The sequence below is a fragment of the Haematobia irritans genome, chromosome 3, assembly GCF_050003625.1.
Source record: "Haematobia irritans isolate KBUSLIRL chromosome 3, ASM5000362v1, whole genome shotgun sequence".
In the NCBI taxonomy this organism is placed as follows: domain Eukaryota; kingdom Metazoa; phylum Arthropoda; class Insecta; order Diptera; family Muscidae; genus Haematobia; species Haematobia irritans.
Window position 1 is genome coordinate 160,854,833 of NC_134399.1, and position 24,297 is coordinate 160,879,129.

The 24,297-nt window shown below is 32.6% G+C and overlaps 1 protein-coding gene across 1 annotated transcript in view; it reads right to left on the reverse strand.

Annotated features, from left to right (window-relative positions):
* Positions 1–24,297, reverse strand: part of LOC142231767 (glutamate--cysteine ligase-like) — a 50,822-nt gene that overhangs the window by 26,176 nt on the left and 349 nt on the right. The window contains exon 2 of the mRNA XM_075302405.1: positions 21,944–22,031. The gene's annotated coding sequence lies outside the window, so the exon portion shown is untranslated. The remainder of the gene's footprint in view (positions 1–21,943; positions 22,032–24,297) is intronic.

Consider the following 24,297-nt stretch of genomic DNA (forward strand, 5'->3'; position numbering starts at 1 on the left):
GCAATTGAAAAATAAATGGAAAAAATGGAAATTGGTAAGAGGTAAAGTGACTAATCTTCAACAATTACAAAAAAAAAAATGGGAAAAATCAGTTTATATAGCAATTATGGCCATCACATTCAAATCATAGAAAAGAACACTGTACAATTAAAGTAAACGTGTTGATTTTCAATTCCATTTATTTTTGATAGAAATCCTTCAAGTCCAATGTGTTTTATTTAGCAGCAAACTTAAGTAACAATGGTTCGAACTTTGAATGATCCTTGGACACATAATGTCAACGTCGTTCCAATTGTATATGCCGGATGTTGTTATTGCCCTAATGTAGATATCTAAATCATTTCATTTTAAACGCAAACAATTAAAATTCAGTTTTGCACATCAGCTGATTGTTTTCTTTCACGATGATACTTGTGCCCTTGATCTCAGCGTCGTCGCCATTTTTGTAGTTTTGGAAGCTTTAACTGTCCTCGAATATATATCCACATTTTTTCCGCGTCAAATTAAATATTTTTTCTTGATTTTCCGACTTAGAATTGAGTCAGAAATAAAAATATTTTAAACCGAAAAAATTAAAATTCTTTTTTGCACATCAGCTGATTGTTTTCTAGTGATATCGGCCTTTTATTACCGAGTATTGTAATTGGTACAAAAAGTAATCGTCGTCGTCGCCGTCGCCACTTCGCAGGAATACCAAATGAATGACGAGACGACTTAAAAGCGACAGACGACAAAAAGCGACGGCGAGAGCGAGGGCGACTTCAGGAATAAGGGTGATTATATTCCGAATCCATTTTAGATTCGAGAAATTTAGAAATTAAAGTTAAATTTTAAAAGTCTGAAATGGCCCACTGTGCTGTGGAATGGGGGAAAGATAGGTCAATGAAACTGGTACCACATATAGCCTTCGTCGAGAGGTATCAGAATATATAATTGTTATATTCTAAATTTATTTCGAAATATTGTCAAAATTAGAAATAAAATAGACATATTTTCCTTTTGAAATTTACCTCTGTGACTGCGTAGCAAAATGTGTTAAACCTCGCTGTTATTAATAAAGGGTGATTTGTTAAGAGCTTGATAACTTCTTTTAAAAAAAAAAACGCATAAAATTTGCAAAATCTCATCGGTTCTTTATTTGAAACGTTAGATTGGTCCATGACATTTACTTTTTGAAGATAATTTCATTTAAATGTTGACCGCGGCTGCGTCTTAGGTGGTCCATTCGGAAAGTCCAATTTTGGGCAACTTTTTCGAGCATTTCGGCCGGAATAGCCCGAATTTCTTCGGAAATGTTGTCTTCCAAAGCTGGAATAGTTGCTGGCTTATTTCTGTAGACTTTAGACTTGACGTAGCCCCACAAAAAATAGTCTAAAGGCGTCAAATCGCATGATCTTGGTGGCCAACTTACCGGTCCATTTCTTGAGGTGAATTGTTCTCCGAAGTTTTCCCTCAAAATGGCCATAGAATCGCGAGCTGTGTGGCATGTAGCGCCATCTTGTTGAAACCACATGTCAACCAAGTTCAGTTCTTCCATTTTTGGCAACAAAAAGTTTGTTAGCATCGAACGATAGCGATCGCCATTCACCGTAACGTTGCGTCCAACAGCATCTTTGAAAAAATACGGTCCAATGATTCCACCAGCGTACAAACCACACCAAACAGTGCATTTTTCGGGATGCATGGGCAGTTCTTGAACGGCTTCTGGTTGCTCTTCACTCCAAATGCGGCAATTTTGCTTATTTCCGTAGCCATTCAACCAGAAATGAGCCTCATCGCTGAACAAAATTTGTCGATAAAAAAGCGGATTTTCTGCCAACTTTTCTAGGGCCCATTCACTGAAAATTCAACGTTGTGGCAGATCGTTCGGCTATTCATGATGGAATGTCAAAGCATACTGAGCATCTTTCTCTTTGACACCATGTCTGAAATCCCACGTGATCTGTCAAATACTAATGCATGAAAATCCTAACCTCAAAAGAATCACCCTTTATAACATAACATACTTTACTCTGAGAGTCGCTCTCTTGATTCGACTCTCAACAGATATTGTGAAAATAACATAGCAGTGTCTCACTATTAACTCATGTATTTTTGAAGTTAAATTTTAAAATAGAAAAATTCAATTTTTTCAAAATCGTTAAAAGATAGGCGAATGAAATTAACGTCAATAATAGTTCTTATCTAGATCTATCAGAATATGTAAGCAGTATATTCCGAATCCATTTCAGATTGGAGAAATTTTGAATGTAAAGTTAAATATTAAAAATCTCAAATGACCCACTGTGGTGGACACGAAAAAGATAGGTTAATGAAACTAGTACCATATATAACCCTCGTCGATAGCTATTAGAATATATAAGCAGTATATTCCAAATCCATTTCAGATTCGAGAAATTTTGAAATTAAAGTTAAATTTTAAAAATCTCAAATGGCCCACTGTGCTGGAATGGGGAAAGATAGGTTAATGAAACTGGTACCACATATAGCCCTCGTCGAGAGCTATTAGAATATATAAGCATTATATTCCAAATCCATTTCAGATTCGAGAAATTTTGAAATTAAAGTTAAATTTTAAAAGTCTCAAAGGGCCCACTGTGCTGGAATGGGGAAAGATAGGTTAATGAAACTGGTACCACATATAGCCCTCGTCGAGAGCTATCAGAATATATAATTGCTATATTCTAAATTTATTTCGAAATATTGTCAAAATTAGAAATAAATAATAAATAAAAAAACCTCTGTAACTGTGTAGCAAAATGTGTTAAACCTCGCTGTTATTAATATAACATAACATACTTTACTCTGAGAGTCGCTCTCTTGATTCGACACTCAACAGATGTTGTGAAAATAACATAGCAGTGTCTCACCATTACCTCATGTATTTTTGAAGTTAAATTTTAAAATAGAAAAATTAAATTTTTTCAAAATCGTTAAAAGATAGGCAAATGAAATTAACGTCAATAATAGCTCTTATCAAGATCTATCAGAATATGTAAACATTATATTCCGAATCCATTTCAGATTTGAGAAATTTTGACTCTAAAATTAAATTTTAAAAATCTAAAATGGCCCACTGTGCTGGAATGGGAAAAGATAGGTTAATGAAACTGGTAGTACAAATAGCCCTCGTCGAGAGCTATCAGAATTTATAAGCATTATATTCCAAATCCATTTCAGATTCGAGAAATTTTGAAATTAAAGTTAAATTTTAAAAATAGGATATGGCCCATTGTGCTGAAATGGAGAAAGATAGGTCAATAAGACTGGTCCCACACATAGCCCTCGTCGAGAGCTATCAGAATATATAAGCATTATATTCCGAATAAATTTCAGATTGGAGAAAGCATGAAATTAAACTTAAATTTTAAAATTTTAAATGGCCCACTGTGCTGGACACGAAAAAGGTAGGTTCAACAAACTGGTACCACTTATAGCCCTCGTCGGGAGCTATCATAATATATAAGCATTATATTCCGAATCCATTTCAGATTTGAGAAATTTTGAATGTAAAATTATATGATAAAAATTTAAAGTGGCCCACTGGACGGACTGCAAATAGATAGGTAACTGAAACTGGTAGCACATATAGTCCTCGTTGAGTACTATCAAAATATATAATTGTAATATTCTAAATTTATTTCGAAATATTGCGAAAATTAATAAAAAAATAGACATAATTTCCTTTTAAAATATACCTCTGTGACTGTTTAGCAAAATATGTTAAGCGTCGCTATTATTAAAATAACATAACATACATTACTATGAGACTCGCTCTCTTGTTTTGTTTACAGATTCGACTCTTAACAGATGTTGTGAAAATAACATAGCAGTGTCTCACCATTACCTCATGTATTTTTGAAGTTAAATTTTAAAATAGAAAAATTCAATTTTTTCAAAATCGTAAAAAGATAGGCGAATGAAATTAACGTCAATAATAGCTCTTATCTAGACCTATCAGAATATATAAGCATAATATTACGAATCCATTTCAGATTCGAGAAATTTTGAATGTAAAGTAAAATTGTAAAAATCTCAAATGACCCACTGTGCTGGACACGAAAAAGATAGGTTAATGAAACTAGTACCATATATAACCCTCGTCGAGAGCTATTAGAATATATAAGCATTATATTCCAAATCCATTTCAGATTCGAGAAATTTTGAATGTAAACAAAAATTAGGTATATTTTACTTTTGAAATTTTCCTCTGTTACTACTTAGCAAGATATGTTAAACCTCGCTGTTATTAAAACAAAACAGCATACTTTACTCTGAGAGTCGCTCTCTTGGTTTAGTTACAGATTCGACTCGTAATAGATGTTTTGAAAATAACATAGCAGTGTCTCACAATTACCTCATGTATTTTTGAAGTTAAATTTTAAAACACAAAACTTAAATTTTTTCAAAATCGTTAAAAGATAGGCGAATGAAATTAACGCCAATACTAGCTCTGGTCTAGGCCTATCAGAATATATAAGTATCATATTCCGAATCCATTTCATATTCAAGAAATTTTGAATGTAAAGTTAAATTTAAAAAATATGGTTTGGCCCATTGTGCTGAAATGAAGATTTCTTCATTTCAATGAAACTAGTACCACATATTGCCCTCGTCGAGAGCTATCAGAATATATAAGCATTATATTCCAAGTCCATTTCAGATTCGAGAAATTTTGACTCTAAAATTAAATTTTAAAAATCTGAAATGACCCACTGTGCTTCAATGGAAAAAGATAGGTCAATGAAACTGGTACCACTGGAGAGGTATCAGAATATATAATTGCTATATTCTAAATTTATTTTGATATATTGTCAAAATTATAATAAATTACGACATATTTTCCTATTGAAACTTACCTCCGTGACTGCGTAGAAAAATGTGTTAAACCTTGCTGTTATTCATATAACATAACATACTTTACTCTGAGAGTCGCTCTCTTGATTCGACTCTCAACAGATGTTGTGAAAATAACATAGCAGTGTCTCAATTTCCGCATGTATTTATGAAGTTAAATTTTAAAATAAAAAAATTCAATTTTTTCAAAATCGTTAAAAGATAGGCGAATGAAATTAACGTCAACAAGAGCTCTTATTTAGATCTATCAGAATATGTAAACATTATATTCCGAATCCATTTCAGATTCGAGAAATTTTGAATGTAAAGTTAAATTTTAAAAATCTCAAATGACCCACTGTGGTGGACACGAAAAAGATAGGTTAATGAAACTAGTACCATATATAACCCTCGTCGAGAGCTATCTGAATATGTAAGCATTATATTCCGAATCCATTTCAGATTCGAGAAATTTTTACTCTAAAATTAAATTTTAAAAATCTTAAATGGCCCACTGTGCTGGAATGGGGAAAGATAGGTTAATGAAACTGGTAGCACGTATAGCCCTCGTCGAGAGCTATCTAAATATATAAACATTATATTCCAAATCCATTTCAGATTCGAGAAATTTTGAATGTAAAAATGAAATGGCCCACTGTGCTGGGATGGAGAATACTTTAAGTACTTACTTTATATTTATACTATTTTAATTAAAATGACTTATATATAAATATCAGCATTGCATAGTATTGTTTATTGAGTGTTCAATTTTTTATGTTATATATAGACAATATCATTGGCAATACGTTTTGTAATGTAAAAAAATATCATATAAAAAATTAATGGAGATTTAGGATATTTAAGAATTCAAAACTAAATAATGGATTTTTTGAATATAGAATATAGCCTCGTTTTACATTAAACGCATATATCACTACTATCGACAGGTACACATTTATTTAATATGGTCTTCATGAGATTTTTAAAACTTAACTTTAATTCCAAAATTTCTCGAATCTGAAATGGCTTCGGAATATGATGCTTATATATTCTGGTAGGCCTATTCAAGAGCTATTATTGGCGTTAATTTCATTCGCCTATCTTTTTTGTGTCCAGCACAGTGGCCATTTGAGATTATTAAAATTTAACTTTAATTTCATATTTTCTCAAATCTGAAATGGATTCGGAATAAAGTGCTTACATATTCAGATAGCTCTCGACGAGGGTTATATATGGTACTAGTTTCATTAACCTATCTTTTTCGTGTCCACCACAGTGGGTCATTTGAGATTTTTAAAATTTAACTTTACATTCAAAATTTCTCCAATCTGAAATGGAGTCGGAATATACTGCTTACATATTCTGATAGATCTAGATAAGAACTATTATTGACGTTAATTTCATTCGCCTATCTTTTAACGATTTTGAAAAAATTGAATTTTTCTATTTTAAAATATAACTTCAAAAATACATGAGGTAACACATTGTTCTACACAGGTACAGAGGTAAATTTCAAAAGGAAAATATTTCGTAATTTATTTCTAATTTTGACAATATGTCGAAATAAATTTAGAATAAAGCAATTATATATTATGATAGCTCTCGACGAGGGCTATATGTGGTACCAGTTTCAGTGACCTATCTTTCTCCATTCCAGCACAGTGGGCCATTTCATATTTTTAAAATTGAACTTTAATTTCAAAATTTCTCGAATCTGAAATGGATTTGGAATATAACGCTTATATACTCTAATAGCTCTCGACGAGGGCTATATGTGGTACCAGTTTCATTAACCTATCTTTCCCCATTCCAGCACAGTGGGCCCTTTGAGACTTTTAAAATTTAACTTTAATTTCAAAATTTCTCGAATCTGAAATGGATTTGGAATATACTGCTTATATATTCTAATAGCTCTCGACGAGGGTTATATATGGTACTAGTTTCATTAACCTATCTTTTTCGTGTCCACCACAGTGGGTCATTTGAGATTTTTAAAATTTAACTTTACATTCAAAATTTCTCCAATCTGAAATGGATTCGGAATATACTGCTTACATATTCTGATAGATCTAGATAAGAACTATTATTGACGTTAATTTCATTCGCCTATCTTTTAACGATTTTGAAAAAATTGAATTTTTCTATTTTAAAATTTAACTTCAAAAATACATGAGTTAATAGTGAGACACTGCTATGTTATTTTCACAATATCTGTTGAGAGTCGAATCAAGAGAGCGACTCTCAGAGTAAAGTATGTTATGTTATATTAATAACAGCGAGGTTTAACACATTTTGCTACGCAGTCACAGAGGTAAATTTCAAATGGAAAATATGTCTATTTTATTTCTAATTTTGACAATATTTCGAAATAAATTTAGAATATAACAATTATATATTCTGATACCTCTCGACGAAGGCTATATGTGGTACCAGTTTCATTGACTTATCTTTCCCCCATTCCACAGCACAGTGGGCCATTTCAGACTTTTAAAATTTAACTTTAATTTCTAAATTTCTCGAATCTAAAATGGATTCGGAATATAATGCCTATAGATTCTTACAGCACTCGACAAGGGCTATTTGTGGTAGAAGTTTCATTGACCTATCTTTTTCGTGTCCAGCACAGTGGGCCAGTTTATATTTTTCAAATTTAAATTTAACTTTAATTTCAAAATTTCTTGAATTTGAAATGAATTTGGAATGGAATGATTATACATTCTAATAGCTCTCGACGAGGGCTATATGTGAAACCAGTTTCAGTGGCCTATCATTCTCCATTCCAGCACAGTGGGCCATTTCATATTTATAAAATGTTTCTTTTGAATCAAAATTTCTCGAATCTGAAATGGACTTGAATTATAATGCTTATATATTCTGGTAGCTCTCGACGAGAGCTATATGTGGTACCAGTTTCATTGACCTATATTTTTCCATTCCAGTACAGTGGGCCATTTTAGATTTTTAAAATTTAATTTTAGAGTCAAAATTTCTCGAATCTGAAATGGATTCGGAATATAACTCTTGTAGATTCTAATAGCGCCCAACAAGGCCTATATGTGGTACCAGTTTCATTTACCTATCTATTTGTAATCCAGCACAGTGGGCCACTTTAGATTTTTATCATTAACTTTACATTCAAAATTGCTCGATTCTGAAATGAATTCGGAATACAACACGTATATATTCTGATAGCTCTCGACGAGGGCTATATGTGGTACCAGTTTCATTAACCTATCTTTTTCCATTCCACCACAGTGGGCCATTCCAGATTTCTAAAATTTCAAAATTTCTCGCATTTGAAATGAATTTGGAATATAACTCTTGTACTTTCTGATAGCACTCGACGAGAGCTATATGTGGTACCAGTTTTATCAACCTATCTATCTCCAATTTCATACTTTATACAAATCAATTTATTACCACTTATTTTTGCAACCAGCCATTTTTTAACAGTTCTGAGATATATATTCTTAATATTCCTTTAAGTTAGTTATTACTCATTGTGTTTTCTATTATTATTGATTTGTTTTTTTAATTGCAATGCACATACAACGCCATTTTTTAAGTTTTAATCTAAAATTAAATTCAAATGCGCTATTTTTTTACACAAAAGAGCTCTGTTAACCGTTAACATAGCTCTGTTAACCTGTTAAAATTGCTCTGTTAAAGTTAAATTTTAAAATTTATCTTCACACACATCTGTATTTGTACAAATCAAACGATGAGATTCGCCATCTACACTTGATCTGCTGGGGTATACTAAAATTTAATCCGACCTTCTTGTATAAAGATCGGCCAAGGACGGATACAAAGGGCTAGATCGACTCAGTTTAAGAAGATAGCTAAATTCCCCACGAGTAAGGTTAATTCCAAATAATGATATAATTAAATGTTTTTAATAGTTTTATCTCAATTATTATGACTTTATTTACATTCATTATATTTAATTTTTTATTATATTTAATTTTTTAAATAATTAAATTATTTTTTTTTTAATTAAATTAAATTTTAATAGTTTATTTGCGGCTTGTTGATTTTTATGTCAAATATTTCATCCCAATTATAAACGCAAATTTAAAATTGCCATTATTGGAACAAGAACATGATTTTGACTTTAGCATACTATTGAATTAAGGTGTCTATCTATATGAAATAAACTATTCCACATAAAACACGCGATATTTCTGTTAAAACAAATACCTACTATGTCAATAGAAGACATTTCTTTGCTAAGTGTCGCCATTAAAATAGCCGCTTCATTCAGAATGAGTCAATGGGTCGTTGTTGGTTTTTTGTGATGTTTTTAGCTGTGACGTCGCTGCGTGGTCGTTGTCCCACTTTACTGTTCCAAATCGAACTGCAATATAAAGAAATATATAGGGGGGCCAAAACTAAACATAAGAAAGTCGTTCCGTTGTAAATTATAAATAAGACAAAATACAATAATTACGGCAAATATTGTAATCGCTCTTCATAGGTTCCCACCATACTCGAGCTAATAAAAATTACGAACCTTAACCCATAAATGCACAGAGAATACAGATTGGTTGTAGTAACCGAATTTATTGCCAACATCCTTTTGGCAGTTACAGCAACTATTAAAAGGCAACTAATTCGGTCAATAACAGGTTGGCTGATAAGTCCCCCGTCTGACACATAGATGGCGTCGTTAGTATTAAATGCATATTATTTTTATATAGTACCAACCTTCAAATGATTCGTGTCAAAATTTGACGTCTGTAAGTCAATTAGTTTGTGAAATAGAGCGTCTTTTGTGAAGCAACTTTTGTTATTGTGAAAAAATGGAAAAAAAAGGAATTTCGTGTTTTGATAAAATACTGTTTTCTGAAGGGAAAAAATACGGTGGAAGCAAAAACTTGGCTTGATAATGAGTTTCCGGACTCTGCCCCAGGGAAATCAACAATAATTGATTGGTATGCAAAATTCAAGCGTGGTGAAATGAGTACGGAGTACGGTGAACGCAGTGGACGCCCGAAAGAGGTGGTTACCGGCGAAAACATCAAAAAAAATTCACAAAATGATTTTGAATGACCGTAAAATGAAGTTGATCGAGATAGCAGAGGCCTTAAAGATATCAAAGGAACGTGTTGGTCATATCATTAATCAATATTTGGATATGCGGAAGCTCTGCGCAAAGTGGGTGCCGCGCGAGCTCACAATTGACCAAAAATAACAACGTGTTGATGATTCTGAGCGGTGTTTGCAGCTGTTAACTCGTAATACACACGAGTTTTTCCGTCGATATGTGACAATGGATGAAACATGGCTCCATCACTACACTCCTGAGTCCAATCGACAGTCGGCTGAGTGGACAGCGACCGGTGAACCGTCTCCGAAGCGTGGAAAGACTCAAAAGTCCGCTGGCAAAGTAATGGCCTCTGTTTTTTGGGATGCGCTTGGAATAATTTTTATCGATTATCTTGAGAAGGGAAAAACCATAAACAGTGACTATTATATGGCGTTATTGGAGCGTTTGAAGGTCGAAATCGTGTTGTTCCACCAAGACAACGCACCGTGCCACAAGTCATTGAGAACGACGGCAAAAATTCATGAATTGGGCTTCCCCACCCACCGTATTCTCCAGATCTGGCACCAGCGACTTTTTCTTGTTCTCAGACCTCAAAAGGATGCTCGATGCTATTTTGAGACAAAACCGAAGGAGTACTACCAAAATGGTATCAAAAAATTGGAAGGTCGTTATAATCGTTGTATCGCTCTTAAAGGGAACTATGTTGAATAATAAAAACGAATTTTTTTCTTTGTTAGACCTGGGATTTATCAGCCAACCTGTTATGCTACTCTGCTTGTCGGCAGTGCTGAAAATGTTCTCAATTTGCCATTGTGCGAAGCACTGTTTTCACAGCAGTATTCGAATTGCAGCCTGCTTTTTACAAAAGAATCTAAAAAGGTCATGTGCCGTGCAAAATACAAAAAAGTGAGCATATTTTACAAAAAAACGCAATAAGTGTTGTGCATCCTGAGAAGGAATATGATCACCCCAAACATGTTTCGAGAGCAAAAAGTTACTTTAAACGATGAACATGGAACATATTTGTTGCAATCATGTTATTTTCTCGAAAATTATGTATATGATTTCGGCAACCATGTAAATTTTTGCCAAAAAACAAACATTTTTGCGACAAAAATGTTCCATGTTCACCATCCAAAAATAAAATTTTGTTCTTGAAACATGTTTGGGTTGATTATATTCCTTCTTTGCGTGTGGGCACACTGAAAAAACAGTGAACCCATTAGGAAGAAAACTTTTGGCTAATTTTAGAAAATTTTGAATATAATTTAGAAAATTTTAACTAAACAGCATCACGCCAATATCACAAAAATAAGTAAATATTTTTCGACAAATTGAAGAAAATTTATTAGACATAATTATTTTTTTTTCACTTGATAAAGAAAATTTTGTAGTTTGAAAGAAAAAATTGGAGTTCAAAATTGCCAGAATGTCTTTAGTGACATACGAAGTTCATGATGGTCGCATTTGTAGTAAAATTTACAAATTTAAAGATATAATGAACTATTTTGTGAAAAATACGAATTTAGAAAATTTTTATGCTTAATTTGTGTATAATTTTTTTACGTTTTTTAGTTAATTTAACTATCGTACTCAAAAAATTGTTAGAGTAAAGGAAACTTTCTCCAAACATAATAATTCCGTGAACTAAAATAAAGTTAAATTGTCTTTAGTGAAATAGAGAGTTCACTTTTTTTGTGCATTTTTTTCAATTTAAATTGAATTAAATTCTAAGGTAAAATAAAATATGCCAACGATTTATACAGCCAATTTTACAGAATACCAATAAAGGGTGATACGGTCAACATTTGGTCAATATAAACTTGACGTATTTCTTTCAATTTTGCATTTAAAAAACCTGAACACCCCTCATTTTGAAGGTGTGTGTGTGTAGAATGTTGCTCCTATTTTGATTTTGGAATTCACTCTTCAGTTGTCAAAATGCCGTCCAAGCAAGAAGAGCAGCGTATCAAAATTTTGCTCGCGCATCGCGAAAATCCGAGCTAATCGCACGCAAAGCTGGCAAAATCGCTAAAAGTTGCAAAATCAACCGTTACAAATGTAATTAATGTGTTTGGGGAACGTTTGTCTGGATCGGGGGAAATCGAAAACCGGAAGCCGCTGAGACGACAAAGAGAGTTGCCGGTAGTTTCAAGCGAAACCCTAACCTCTCTCTCCGAGATGCCGCAAATAAGCTGGGTGTATCGTCTACAACCGTGCATCGAGCCAAAAAACGAGCCGGACTATCGACTTACAAGAAGGTAGTGACTCCAAATCGCGATGATAAACAAAATACGACGGCCAAAGCGCGATCCCGGAGGCTGTACACGACGATGCTGACGAAGTTTGACTGCGTGGTAATGGACGACGAAACCTACGTCAAAGCCGACTAAAATCAGCTTCCGGGACAAGAGTTTTATACGGCAAAAGAAAGGGGAAAGGTAGCAGCTATTTTCAAGCACATAAAACTGTCAAAGTTCGCAAAGAAATATCTGGTTTGGCAAGCCATCTGTACCTGTGGCTTGAAAAGCAGCATTTTCATAGCTTCCGGGACTGTCAACCAAGAAATTTACGTGAAAGAGTGTTTGAATAAACGTCTGCTGCCTTTCCTGAAGAAACACGTTTGTTCCGTACTGTTTTGGCCGGATTTGGCATCTTGCCATTACGGTAAAAAGGCCATGGAGTGGTACGCCGCCAACAACGTGCAGGTGGTTCCCAAGGACAAGAACCCTCCCAACATGTCAGAGCTCCGCCCCATTTGAGAAATAATGGGCTATTGTCAAGCGGAACCTAAAGAAGACCAAAAAAACTGCTAAGGACGAGCAGCAGTTCAAGGCAAACTGGCTTTCTGCGGCGAAGAAAGTGAACAAGGTGGTTGTACAAAATCTGATGGCAGGTGTCAAGCGTGAGGCCCGGCTATTCGGATTTGGAAAAGCGAAAGCCTAACAGAATATTTTTTAAATAAACGATTTCACCGATTTACACGCGTTTTCCCTTGACCAAATTTTGACCGTATCACCCTTTATGTACTTACATGAAATAATATGCATTTTAAATGATATCACACTCAAAAAAAAGTGAACGCTCTATTTCACTAAAGCCAATTTAACTTTATTTTAGTTCACGGAATTATTATGTTTGGAGAAAGTTTCCTTTACTCTAACAATTTTTTGTGTACGTTAGTCAAATTAACTAAAACAGAGGAAAAAAATATACTCAACTGAAGCATAAAGATTAACTAAATTCGTGTCTTCCACAAAATAGTTCAGAATTTCTTTAAATTCGTAAATTTTACCAAAAATGCGTCCATCATGAACTTCGTATGTCACTAAAGACATTGTTGCAATTTTTAACTCCAAGTTTTTCCTTCAAACTGCAAAATTTTCTTTAACAAGTGAAAGAATATAGTTATGTCTAATAAATTTTGTCGTAAATATTTACTTACTTTTATGACATCGGCGTGATGCCAACGTTTGTAACACTGTTCAGTTAAAATTTTCTACAAATATTCAATATTTTCTAAAATTAACCCAAAGTTTTCTTCCTGGTGGGTTCTATGTTTTTCAGTGCAAGTGAAATACAATTTAATTTTGTAGATTAATTTTTATTTCAATTAATTTGACATCATTGTTATGCAAAGCTCTCGTTTTCGAAAATATTTTGGCTTATCAATAACTAGCAAACCATTTCTTATTTGCCAAAAAATGTCTTCTAGTTGAAAGCCATATCCATAAGAACAGTACAAAGAATATTCGTATTATTTATCATTGTGGTTTGGAACATAATGATTGAGGGAAATTTTGCGTTTTGCCAATTTGTAGACCACAATAAGGGGAATACATTTTTTATTCGAAATGATTTTAAATTGATTTATCATAACTTTTTCTGGGTGTACTTCATTATAATTTAATTTTCAATAAATTGATACTAAATAATACTGGGCAAAAGCTTTTAATAAATAAATTTTTTAATCAACATTTGGATTTTTTTGTACTCGTTGATATATTTTATACATTATAAAATTTTATTGCACAATAATATCCACAAGACTCAAGATGAGTCAGCACATGGTGAAATAAAATATAGTAAAATTTGAAGTCTCATCATTACTAGACAACTTTTAAATAGCAAGAATAAAAATGATAAGAACTGATAAAATAACATGTATAATGAATGGTTTTACAGATTAGGTTAGTTTTTTTATATACATCAGAAATCAAGTTTAGTGTGAACTTCATTGAATAAACAAATGAAATGAATTGAAATGAACAGCAAATTTGTGAATATATAACAAATTTGATTTTAATTTACGGAAATGAATTAGTGAAAAAAAACACGAATAAAAACACAATATATTGAAAAACAAGTAAGTAAAGTCTAAAGTCGGGCGGGGCCGACTATATTATACCCTTCACCCCTATGTAGGCCAAAATTTGTGTTACCATCTCAACTACTTCACATATGCTGGAAGCTATATAAAAGAGACACTTTTTTTACTTCTACAAGATATACTTACTTCTAAAAGCTATATAATCTGAACCGATTTTGACTAAATTTGACATGTATAGTTAGAATATTAATTCTGCTATCTATGCGAAATTTCACGTAAATGTGAGTATAACTTTGGCCCCCTGGTCATATGAGTGCAAATCGGACGGAAGATATATATGGGAGCCATATCTAAATCTGAACCGATTTCAACCAAATTTGGTACAATTACCGATACTACTAAAAGTACTCCTTGTGCGAAATTTGAAGCAAATCACGGCAAAACCCTGGATTTTGAGGCCATATAAGTTCAAATCGGACGAAAGATATACATATATGGAAGCTATATCTAAATCTGAATCGATTTGGACCATATTTGGCACATACAATAGTATCATTAAAAGTACCGCTTGTGAAAAATTTGAAGTAAGCCAGGGCAAAACTCTGGCTTTTGAGACAATATAAGTCCAAATCGGGCGAAAGATATATATGTGAGCTATATCTAAATCTGAACCGATTTGACACACTTAACGATACTATTAAACGTAACCCTTGTGCAAAATTTGAAGCAAATCACGGCAAAACTCTGGCTTTTGTGGCCATATAAGTTCAAATCGGACGAAAGATATATATGGGAGCTATATCTAAATTTGAACCGATTTCAATCAAATGTATCAAGCATTGGTAGAATGTCAATTCTACCATCTGTGCAAAATTTCACGAAGATCGACAGTAAACTTTGGCCTCTGTGGTCATATGCGTCTAAATCGGACGGAAGATATATATGGGAGCTATATCTAAATCTGAACCGATTTGGCTGATATTTTGCAAGATTTTCGAGATTCATAAAATATTTGGATGTACGGTATTTCAAGAAAATCGGTTGATAAACACGTTAACTATGACCAAATCGGGGATAAATATATATGGCAGCTATATCTAAATCTGAACCAATTTTTTCCGAAACCAATAGCGATTGCCTCTGTCCCAAGAAACGGCCCTATACCAAATTTGAGGACGATCGGACTTAAATTGCGAGCTGTACTTTGTGCACAAAATACATATACAGACAGACGGACGGACGGACGGACAGACAGACAGACGGACATCGCTAAATCGACTCAGAATTTAATTCTAAGCCGATCGGTATACTAAAAGATAGGTCTATGACCACTATTTCTTGGCGTTACATACAAATGCACAAACTTATTATACCCTGTACCACAGTAGTGGTGAAGGGTATAAAAATGTTTTATAATAAAATACATATCGTTTATTTCATAAGTGGCATATATCAAAATTATTTATAAAACCACTGTAATGATAGTACAATTTGCATTGGCCATTTTTCACATCCAAAATTTAGAAAGAAATTTCCCATTTTGATTTATGTTACTTTTGCAATAAATAAGCTATGTTTTGTGTAAGAAAATTGGAATTGTAAACGCTTGCAAACACATATGGACTAATGTATTGTACTTGAAACAAATCAGTTTTATTGCAAATTTTTGTGCAATAAACTACGTCGTCATTTTAATGCGTTTTGTAATATTTTTCTATTCTCGATAAAAACACCCTTCATTTTATTGATTCACTTGCGCATTATCAAAATCATAAAAAAGGAAACATTTGTTATTGTCACTATCGAATGGCCTTGTATGATATGACGCTTTTCTCAAAACAAAAGAACCTAATTTACAAAATATTATTTCCATATGACACTTTTGTGTGGGTTCACCGGTGAACTGCATTGACGGAAAAATTTATTTCGGCATTTGTGTTTTATTTTTATAAATGAACAAAAATATGATGTCGTTTATCCATAATCAACCCTCTGTATTGGTATACGATTATGTCTATTGAAAAAGAAGCATTTTTTTGTTCCAAAATTTAAAGATTGGTTAGTAACCTAATTAACAAATATGAAGGGAGTTACATCTACATTTTAATAGATGCGACTGATGCTCTTTAAATCATACCGTGTGATTTGTAAATGTGGCATATAAAAAAAGACTGCTGTTAATAGCAAACACTGACTGCTGCTATTTAGGAAAATATCTGCTGAAATCTTCTGCTGACTCAAAATTATAAACTCTCTCCGGACTAACTGATAATAAGCCAAAAACAATTAAAAAGCTTCAAACATTAAAGAACAATTAATAGTGTTTGATTATGCAATAACATTTGTAATTAATATGCGCATTTTTTTATCCACGCGGAGATTGTAATTTACATTTTAGTTAATATATTTGAAAAAAAATGTACAATGAGATTTTTATATACTAAACCTATATGAAAATATTTGTCCTGAAGCACAAAATCCCACGTGTTACAGACTTGGGTAGTCACATATAAAGGGTGATTCTTTTGAGGTTAGGATTTTCATGCATTAGTATTTGACAGATCACGTGGGATTTCAGACATGGTGTCAAAGAGAAAGATGCTCAGTATGCTTTGACATTTCATCATGAATAGACTTACGATCTGCCACAACGTCGAATTTTCAGTGAATGGGCCCTAGAAAAGTTGGCAGAAAATCCGCTTTTTTATCGACAAATTTTGTTCAGCGATGAGGCTCATTTCTGGTTGAATGGCTACGTAAATAAGCAAAATTGCCGCATTTGGAGTGAAGAGCAACCAGAAGCCGTTCAAGAACTGCCCATGCATCCCGAAAAATGCACTGTTTGGTGTGGTTTGTACGCTGGTGGAATCATTGGACCGTATTTTTTCAAAGATGCTGTTGGACGCAACGTTACGGTGAATGGCGATCGCTATCGTTCGATGCTAACAAACTTTTTGTTGCCAAAAATGGAAGAACTGAACTTGGTTGACATGTGGTTTCAACAAGATGGTGCTACATGCCACACAGCTCGCGATTCTATGGCCATTTTGAGGGAAAACTTCGGAGAACAATTCATCTCAAGAAATGGACCGGTAAGTTGGCCACCAAGATCATGCGATTTGACGCCTTTAGACTATTTTTTGTGGGGCTACGTCAAGTCTAAAGTCTACAGAAATAAGCCAGCAACTATTCCAGCTTTGGAAGACAACATTTCCGAAGAAATTCGGGCTATTCCGGCCGAAATGCTCGAAAAAGTTGCCCAAAATTGGACTTTCCGAATGGACCACCTAAGACGCAGCCGCGGTCAACATTTAAATGAAATTATCTTCAAAAAGTAAATGTCATGGACCAATCTAACGTTTCAAATAAAGAACCGATGAGATTTTGCAAATTTTATGCGTTTTTTTTTTTAAAAAAGTTATCAAGCTCTTAACAAATCACCCTTTATTTGCTGGTCTACAAAAGCCTGATTTTATGTCATGTAAAAAACGACAAAGGTTGTTGCCAGGACTAAAATTTCAGCTATTTCAACTAATGCATTGTTATATTTTAGCAGAGATGTTGTTCAAAAAATTGTAGCAAACACGTGTGCTAAATTCAGCACTATTAGTTTGCTATTTTAGCAGAGAAAATGTTTGCTGTTTTAACTAACGGATGCTTATTGAAACAACTACATTGACTCATTTCCCTTTTCAGCAGACAAAAACTGCTATTTTAGCAGATATTTTTGCTGTTATGAATAACAACATTTTTTGAATGTATATATTAATGAGAGCTATTCCTAAAGCGGAACTGCTGATATTATACCTATTATATGTTAAAAAGTCTAAATAACGATTTTCCCAAGATAAAAGTAGTTAAAAGTTCGAAATTTTGAATTTTCTTTCAGTAAATCTGTAGTGGTTAAAATCCATTATTTGTCGCATGAAAATTTTAGTATACACTGAAGAAATTGTTTTTCTGTTTCAATCACGAACTTAATTGATCCAATTAATATTCTTTCTTTCTTCACTTAACTGCTGATATTTTTTCACTGAATGTTAAGTTATTTATAATTTCATTTCTGTTGACTGGCATTTAAAACTAACGGAGTTACATTAAAATGGCCGTTAGTGTTTTGAGTTTGATTAAAAAATGATTGTTTCAATTAATTTTTTAATTAAAAATTAAAAAAAAACTCAATAATTTTTAACTGACTTAAAAGTTAACCGGAGAAAAGATATTTCCATTTTTCTTTCTGTTAACTGGCAGTTAAGCTTAACGTAGCTACATGAAAATGGCCATTAGTCGTCCGGATTTGATTAAAAATTTAATTGTGTCAATTAATTTTTAAATGAAAAAGTTTTCAGTTTCAATCAAATTTATAATTGGAAATATATTGGTAATATTTTGCTTCTGTGTTTGCTCTCTGCAGACCACAAGCATAGAATCCCGAAAGATATCACGGGACGTTTCTACATACACAAAAAAAATTTCTGATTCAATCACGAAATTAATTGATCCAATTAATTTTTAATTAAAATGTCTTCAATCACAGAAATGATAGTATCAATTAAAAAATTAATTGAAGGTCAATTAAAAAGTTAATTGATCCAATCAAAAAATTAATTGATACTATTATTTTTGTGATTGATTTTTTGTTTCAATTAAAAAATTTGTTGAATCAATTAAATTTTTAATTGGATATTTTTTAAAACTCAATTAAAATTTTAATTGGAAAATTTTTCGTGAAATTTTTTTGTGTATAGAATTGAACAAATAAGATACACTTAGCGAAGAAAAAAGTGCTCTTCATCATGGTAACGCCTCGGCTCAGACCACCCTCTTCGTCATGATCAAATTAGTCGAAGTGGCCTATGAACTGTTACCCATTCCACCGTAATATTTCAAAGAAAACTGCAATTCGTATTTACAATACAATAATAAAGCCTCATTTTGAATACTGTTCAACGGTACTATTCTTAGGTAGCAATGCAATGAGAGAGAGACTACAGAAACAACAAAACCGGGCCATGAGATGCATTTTAAGGTGTAGTAGATTGGAACACGTTTCGATCATGCTGGAAAACTTACAGTGGATGTCTGTTAATCAGATGCTGTCAATGAAAGTATTAATTTTCATATTTAAAGCCAAGAATGGAATGTTACCAAAATATGTTCAAAATAATTTGACCTATGTTTCTGATGTACAACCTTACAATTTACGTAATTTACATGATTTTAGACTGCAATTACATAAATCTAACTTTTGTCAAAATGTAGTATTTTATAATGGCCTTAAAATTTTTAATCAATTACCATTACAACTAAAAGTTGAAAGAAATTTTAAAGAATTTAAGCGTAAAGTCATTGAATATGTTAAACAAAACTTTTAATTTATAAAATCCGAACTAAATTATAATTTGGTATTATCTAATAGCTTTAAATGGCTAAATAAATAAATAAATAAATAAATAATCTCCTGACATCTTTCCAAACTCACTGGGGTGAGCAATTTCATCACCTTCAAGTTGTGCATGTCATCCGGAAAGAATCTCAGTTCTAACTGTTTAAAGTGTAAAACAATTAGCTTTAAGGTGGCTATTAAGTTCGAGTTTAGGCGCTAAAATCGTCATCCATTTTAAGGAATAAAAGTTTTGTGACAATTTGCTTTGGGCTATTCTTCATCAAGTTATAATGAAATCTGCAACAAATATGTATAATTTTATGCCTTTTTTGCTGATTTAGTTTTCACTTTAGTGAAAAAATGACGATTTTAGCGGCTAAACTCGCACTTAATACCGGCCTTTAACCTTTTACAAATGGCAGACTCTTTAATACTTTTTATTTCATCGCGCTAACACAAACCATACTTTCGACTGCGTTTGCCCGAAATGTCAAACCGGCATTTGATTTAAATAAAATTTTGTAATAAATTCAAATGTTAAAAATAAAATTAGGAAAATATACGGAATAACATCTCTTATTTTGTCATGGTTATACTACCCTATTGAGTGTGTAATTTATAGCTATAATGGTAATAAATAAATCGCGTGCCTATTGAAAAACTTTCCTAGTTGCGATCTGTTGCTTACCGTAATGTGCTGCGAAATATATTACCAAAAATATTAATTTATATATTACATGCTAAGAGGATAATATATTAATTTCACTTTTTCTCCGTACACTTGTCACATCCAACACTTCATAAAACTATTTTGAGAGGCATTTATTAGTAGCGACTTGAATAAGTACATTTGTTCTCCATGAGAAATTTACATAGCTGTAGTGTGATTGATTTTCAACACAATTATTCCCAAACTTTTATTTTTAGCTAATATACAACGCCGGCAAGTGTACTATATAGGTATGGAGACAACAAGAGTTAGAATCAATTACTGCTGTGAGAATTGACACATGTTCTATTTTACTAGAGGAGGGCGTCGCAGTGAACACCAACAAGTTGAAAAAATCCACACAGTGAACACTCATTCGTTCATATATATTATAGTCGAAATTATACATATATGTTCACCTATGTAATTAATAAAATAATAGATTTAGAGGAAATATAGTCGAGGCTAAGAGAACAAGTTTCAGTTTTAAGATCGTTGGTATTAGACAACGAATGTCATACAAGAATAAAAATCATTTTTTATTAGTCATAAACAAAACTGTAACTATTGCTTGGTGGAATAATCTATGGTAACTTTAGTAAATCATCCAATTATAAATTAATACAACCTATCGTGTTCCCTACTCTTAATGTGATGACTATAAAATCACATTTTTTATTTAATACAGAACTACTGTAGTCGACCTTGAATAGATGTGTCTACAATGTAGTGAATAATACCTACAAAAAAGTAATTAAAAGAAATGGTTATTACCTATAGCTCAATGTATGCATATCCAATAAGGCACAATATGATTATCTTCCATCCAAAGAACTATTCCTCATCAAAATAAAAAAGTGTTATTCATGATAATCAACTCTATACAACAAAGTATAAGTTTGTATCATATATGCACGTCCGTATTAACAAACGGACGTGAAATAAAGTTAATAATAAGTTGCAATAATGTTTTTAAACTTTTAGTTCTAGCTTTTTTTAATTTTGAATTGAATTCTGCAAATAATTATCTTTGCCTCAAATGAATTCTGCTTGTATCTAATGCTTAGTACTAAGATCAAACCCAAGTCCAGCATTTATCACGGTGAATAGAGGCTGTTTACTTATGTACAAATCCGAGAGATATATACTGCTGAAATGGACTGTATCGTATGAGTTGAAACGACTCCCAGAAGTATAAATTGGTAAAGGCAAAAAAAAAGAAAGAGAAAGGGCCAAAGTTCAATTTTAGATGTGAAGTTTATTGCGGGTTGAGCTGCTTACCGCTACGAGAATCTTTTAGATAAAATAGCTAAAAATTGAAAGTGAATTTCCATGTATTATACTTATGCAGGCGCGACAATTTTTTTTTATTTTCAGTTGATCTAAATGAATTTGCTCATTATGATTTTTTAATAAAAATAAATATGTTAAAGGGGCCACAAATATTGTTCACTATAACACTCAATCTGCTATAAAAACGCATTCGTTATAAAAGTAGTACTTTGTATGGAGAATACACGAAAAATCGTTTGGATCCGACAATTTCATCGTTATAAACGGTGTACATTATAAACGTGTTTGACTATATCAATAAAATACGTATTAATACATTTAGTAATGTCGTTAACTTACCAGTAGCACACCTTTATAAAGGAGTTGATGACAATTGCTGATTGTGGAAAAAAATCCGAAATATGTTTCCGCAAATAGATTCTAGTTTCTAAAAATCAAATGTAATAAAAAAAATTATATTTTTTGTATATTTTCACTGGAATTTCACAAGGGATAATCGACTGTGGCACCTTGATATTTGCTTTATCAAAAAGTATGGACAAGAAGCTTGTTATTGTTGTTTATTCAATGAGTGGTTGACTGTTTTCCTTCGTTATTTTATTTTTTCAAATGAATTTAATGAATATGATATTTTTCTGCACGGCTTGTAGGTTTGTTTATACATTTTTAAAATTGCCACTATTTTGATTCTTAAGTATGAAAGATATCAACGAATAAAAATTGACGGCTACCAAATATATCGATGATGTTAATTTTTGGGAAACAAAAACTGGCGATGACCTCACCCACCTCGTTCGCAATTAGAGTTGTCATTAGAGACACAGTGTTTTGTAAACCATGGGGTAGGGATTACACTTTTTAAACAAGCTGTTTGCTATATTTGAAATTGTATAAATATTTGCAGAATTTCTTTGTAGAAAATAGCATTTCCTAAATGTTAGTTATGAAAAATCTACCATTCGTCCCTTAAAGGACAATCACATTACACGAATGTAGGCATTTCACATAAATAAGGACACACAAAAAGCATTCATTCTTTTTACGAAGTAAAAAGCTCTAAAAGAAAAATTATTGATAGGCGACATCAAATTAAGACCAATTTAAAATTACTTCAAAAGGGATAGGTTAGGTTAGGTGACACGCCGATGTATCAGGCTCACTTAGACTATTCAGTCCATTGTGATACCACAGTGGTGAACTTCTCACTTATCACTGAGTGCTGTCCGATTCCATGTTAAGCTCAATGACAAGGGATCTCCTTTTTATAGCCGAGTCCGAACGGCGTTCCACATTGCAGTGAAACCACTTATACAAGCTTTTAAACACTCAGAAATGTCAACAGCATTACCGAGGTGGGATAATCATCCACAGCTGAAAAAATTTTTGGTGTTCGGTCGAAGTAGGAATCGAACCTACGACCTTATGTATACAAGGCGGGCATGCTAAACATTGCACCAAGGTGGCTCTAAAGGGATACTCTTCGATTTTCAAAGTTGCATCTAGAAATAATTATATTTATATAAAAAATAAATAAAAATCTAATTGATTGAATTGTATTTTTTTCAATTATTGATCCAATTTCAATCAAATTTTATTTGCGCAAAAAAATCAAGCCAATTATAAAGTAACTGAAACGTTCCCAAATTTAATCAAGTATACTTCTAAGTTGACACTATCAGTTACTAGTTTTAATAGATAATTAATTGAATCAATTACTTTAGTGAATCGGAAAGCGTAAAAATGTACATATGTAGTTAAATTTCGAGCTTAATGTGTATGTATGTCGGGCCACATATGAGTACAAAATTTAAATTTATACAATCGATAACAACGTCTCGTTAGCATTTTCTCTCAAACGTCAGACGGGAAGATGTGGATTTCTTGCAGTAGTGCATATCAGGTTACAGTTACAGTTTTATCCGGTTCAATGTAAGTAAATAAACGTTTCTAAAACGGGTTCTAGTGAGCCGATCACCGTCACTAAAAAGGCAATGATGAGAACTTTCAAATGGTGAATGAATCGGTGCGATGTGATATTTCTGTTCTGGATATAGAGATTGAAACGTGTTTTTTAGAACAGGATTTTTTAAACAGCTTATAACAATTAAAGTTTGTATCTAAAACTGTCACTTATTAATCAAATTTAGGATGATATCCTTTAGAAACGGTGATATTAACCGGTTAAATTTTTTTTCTTTAAAAATGTGGCTTTCCGAATAATCGGTTAACTACGACGAGGTTTCCACAACCGGTTTAAAGTCCGTTCATTTTTTTCTTACCCGAAAAGCAAGATTCAAACAAAAATTAATGCAAAATTGCATATTTTATCAGCTCCGGTTCTAGCAGAGATATCTGCCTCAAATTTATATTCGCGGATATCCTGAGTACAAATTACAACCGTTTATTTTATAACTTAACAACAAACAGATGTTGATTCACAGCCGATTTGTAAAAACCCCGTTTCAAACATACACAAGACCAAAACGGATTGTTGGACCATTGTCGAATTGTCGGGATGGATATACCTCATTTGAAAGATCTTACATTTACCTCTTTAGTGATGTACTATTAACTAACGATTATTGCTTACACTTAGGTCCGGATGACCTGTTATCCGGTTACGTCTGTAAAATGTTGTATCGAAACAAAAAAAATTGTTTTTGAGTGGTATAGCTAAACTAGAGTTGCTAATG